Below are 4,328 nucleotides of genomic sequence, written 5' to 3' on the forward strand. Positions count from 1 at the left end.
GGTTGATATAGGAAAGCAAAACTGAAAATTTGTCCCTAAAGCTTTGATTTGGCAGTGAGACTCCCCATCACTTTCCTTGGATCATAGCTCTGACTCCACCCCAAGTTCACTGCTGTCCCTGTTAATTTACCTCTGGCTGTTTAAAGAGGATGCACTGATACAGATCATTACTGCATTACAGTCCAGATGAGAGGCAAATCACTGACCTCTGCATGAAAACAAATCCCTTAGGTGATAGAGCTGTTTTGTAGCAGTGGCTATCTTGGAGAACTCTGATGGCATGTGCATTGCCCTGAGTGAAAGGCAGCTCCTCCTCTTCTGAGTGCTGCAGATCTCAGCAGGCACAAATGAGGATGTCTTGGACAGACCCCCTCCCTGTTTACACCAGCTGCATGTGAAGAGATTAAGTTAAGGGCTATTTCTTGAGCAGGATGCAAAGGGCTGCCTCACATCCTAACATGCAGGAGAAGAGAGAGCAGCAATATATTTAGCTTGCAACAGTATGGATTTCCTCACGTGCTGTACTCACTTGTTATTGAACTCACCTTCTCTCCTGGGGAGGAGCAGCCCCTCCTGGGTTTGGTCTAACTGGTAGCTAAGCTAGCATAAACCAAAGTGATCACATCTGACAGCGCCTTAGTAATAAGACCCTGGTGGCACAAAGGCAAAAGCAACTGAATCTACTCAACTTTGAATTTGCCCAGGTCAGAAAGTTTTTTGAGTCTGTCAGGCATCATTTGTGCATCTTTTATGTGCTTCGTTTCTCTTACTGGTGACCAGGACAGGTAAGATGTGGTGCATGTGCAGAGCAGACCACTGGGACCCATCTGTCCCTCTGGTTTGATGGTTCCTGGGAGCTCTGGTCAGGCAGCAGGCAATGAAACAAGTTCTAGTTTGTGCTATATGACAGTTGCACCAAGCAAAACCCTGGCATAGGCTGGTAAATTATATTTCAAGGTGACCAAAATATAACTTTTGGGTGCCCCAAGGGTCTATGTCACTATTAGTTTTAATGAATGGTCTGAAAGGGGATGATAGGCAGCAAATGTGATGGTGGCATAAAATGATTAAGAGCAATGAAAGCTGGAGAAGAAATGACAAAAGAGGGACCTAATAAAGCTGGATAAATGGGCAATGCAGGAGCAAATGAAATGCAGCGTTGCAAGAAAATTTATGCCAGAAAGAATGATGTTAACTCTTTTTATGCATTTGTGAGTTCTGCATTTTGCTCTGAAGAGATCTTTGCTCTTGACAGACAGCTTAAAGAGAACTGGTACTCAGAGCCTAGATGTGACAACCAAAGCAGCGTAAGAGATGGCAGGTCATGCAATCTACCTAGACAAGACAGAGATGGGTGGTAGGAAGGGAAAAGGAAAACTTCAGAGACTGTAGTGTTTGCCCATGGTCACTCATAAAACCAAATGTAGAGCAGAGGGCTTGAGAATGTCACGCCTAGGGCCAGACTCTGAACCTCATGGATGAACCCCCAGAGGCTGGGACATTAACTGAGAGAGAAGCACCTCCAGAGGGCCATAGCATCATACAGATGGCCAAGACAGAGGGAGTGAATCACTCTTTGTCTAGCCTGTTAGTTAGAGAGAGAGTTTAGATGGGTTGCTTAGGCCATATGCTCAATTTTTAAGTGGTTAGAATTAGTAAAATGACTTACACCCTCTGTTGTTTTTCCCTCTGAACCATTTATTTTCAGCCACAGCTGAGGTCAGGGGATTGTTTCTGCAATGTAAGTCTTTTTTTTTCCTGAGAACTGGTAGCTGTGGGAAAAAAAAAAAGTCATCGGAGAAACCGAATTAAATAAATAGCAATAAAAGCTCTATGCACTCAAACTAGCCTTGGAGCACAGGGGGACTGGGGATACTGGTGAGGGCATGTGATGTGGGATCTTGTCCTGGCCCTCTGACTTGTCTGCCCTTCCACCAGGGCAGGGCGTAGAGTCTGGGTCCCACGCAGGGCTGGGGCTGTCACTTGGAGGTGTCTGCTGGTGTGGTGAAGCCCAGCCTCTCCACCATGGCAGGCTGAAGTCCCAGACTGTAAACCACTAGCAGATTTTGTGTAGTGCTGCAAATGTTCATGCACTCTGGAAGGCCTGGCCTTGAGGAGCCCCAGGGCAGGAGACTGAGGACCTGCATGATCAGCATGTTTGTTTGACTGCCAGCTTGTGGCACCATACATTTCCCTTGGGCTTAGAGTCTTCTCCCCTCTTCTACTTTGGGCCAGACCTACTGTGTCCTGATGTGTCCATAAACTGATCCTTTTTATCAGTAGAAACAGAGTGTTCTTCAGTTTTGCTTGTGGGAGGGTGATAGATACAAGTGTTGGTTGTTTGCATAGAGCTTTCACAGACTGCAAAAACACTGTCACCTGTTCCATCAAATGGGAAAAAAAAAAAAAGCCAGGCTGTCAAGTGCCTACTAAACACCAGCTGGTAAGTGTCACAGCATCAAGCTGTCCAACTGCTGACTGGGCTCACAAGCTGAGGCAAGTCTGAGGATAATCAGATAGACTAACCGGTGACATGCAGCTTAGGGTGGTGGGTTCAGAGCCCGCTCTCCCTGCAGGCACCCCTGGGGTGTGAGTGCACACACCTAACACGGGTGCTGTTGGTCCTTCCCCACCGGGTGATACACAACCTCAGAAGGTGGGCTCAGCTGCTCCATAGCCTGTCTTGCAGAGGCCACTGCTGGGGGCTTCTGTGGAGTGAAACCAGACCTTGGAGCAGCTTGTCCTGGGGAAACCCTCAGAAAATGCAGCAGGTATCTTCGAGTTGAAGGCAATATGATGCTGGACTGCATTTCTACACTCCTTCCTCACCCCCTGCCTATAATGGGAGAAGTAAACCTTTGTGGTGGTATCGGGATATGGAGAACTTTTTGTTAGTGTAAACTGTGACTAAAAAGAGAGACAGTAATGGTGTGAAAATACTGAACTGGAGCTCTACAAAGAGACAACGTCATCTATGTGCGTTGCAGGCTTGTGGGGCAGCAAAGGATACTTGCTTTGTACTTCCCAGGGAAGACTTTCAGAACTGAATGTGTTGATGCAGTGGAGGTTACCTAGAAAGGTTACAGAGTCTTAACAGTTGGGAGTTTTAAGAATAAACAGGTATCTGCTTAAAATATATAAAACTGATGATTAATTCAGACAGGGAAGTGGTGGAATAGGTGTCCTCTCTATGTTGTGTCAGGAAGTGAGGAAGCTCTTACAAGTCTCAACACCAGTTTTTGTGCTGTACACCACTTCCTTGATCGTGGTGTTTGCAGTTCTTTGTCTAGTGTTGTAAAATCAATATGAAACGTGAGGGCAAGTGCTACAGGATGGGTAGAAGAATTATTATCACATAATTTTCAGTGCTCTTTCTGCAATGATATATGCTGGTTCAGGTGATAAGCAGAACCCATGGCTTATTATGTTTGTGAAGGCACAGATTTTCATTGTGTCAGTTGAGCAAACGTTTGAGAAGTCACTAAACCTTTTTTCCTTACTGGCTGCCTGGCTCTCTAGGGCTGCACGACTTTGTACGGGTCTGTGGAAACAAGACTCCTGACTTAAATTGGTACAGGCTAAGATTAGGCAAAGTAGAGGCAGCAGTGTTTTGTGTACCTCTGCAACAGAAACTGAGCACAGTACGCACATGGTAAAGGTAGGGTAAGTGGGTGGTTATCTCTGCACGTCTGTTTTCTGGGCAATTTGAGATGGAGAGAGTCCTTAGCTAGAAAGAAACCTGCAAATGTCATTGCAGACTGTTTTGCTTTCAGAAGCCCTTCACCACGTTCCATGAAACTTGTGTTAGGGTAATTTCTCTGGCACTTCCTATTTACACATGTAAACAAGATAAGATCGAGGCTTAAAACTTTGATTGCAGGGTAAGAATGACCATAAATGGAGATGTCATGTTACAGTCTGTCATGTCTCTGAAAGCATGAGAATCCATCAGGGCTGTGTAACTGGTTTCTCAGTGCCCCAGCCATAACATTTCAAAAAAATCAGCCAAGACTTTCTTTTGACTTCAGCATGGTTGGAATATAAAAGTAATCAGTCTGGTGGGCTGCACTTGGGCCGATTCACTGCTAAGGACACTGTCCAAGTGAACATAATAAAAGATAAAAGAAGCAGACAATCTGCTCGAACCTGCAAACTGAAGGCTTGTCTCCTTGACATGATGCTGATGAACAGTTTTTTCTTGATGCTCAAGGCATGTAAAGCCACAGATAAACACTAACTGCTGTTTGCAAAGTAGTCAATAAATTCCCATCAGACTTTCCCTTCTGTTTAAGTTTTATTAAAAGAGGTGCTAAGGTACTGTACTGTAT

The sequence above is a fragment of the Antrostomus carolinensis genome, unplaced genomic scaffold (assembly GCF_000700745.2).
Source record: "Antrostomus carolinensis isolate BGI_N321 unplaced genomic scaffold, ASM70074v2 scaffold18052, whole genome shotgun sequence".
Taxonomy (NCBI): Eukaryota; Metazoa; Chordata; class Aves; order Caprimulgiformes; family Caprimulgidae; genus Antrostomus; species Antrostomus carolinensis.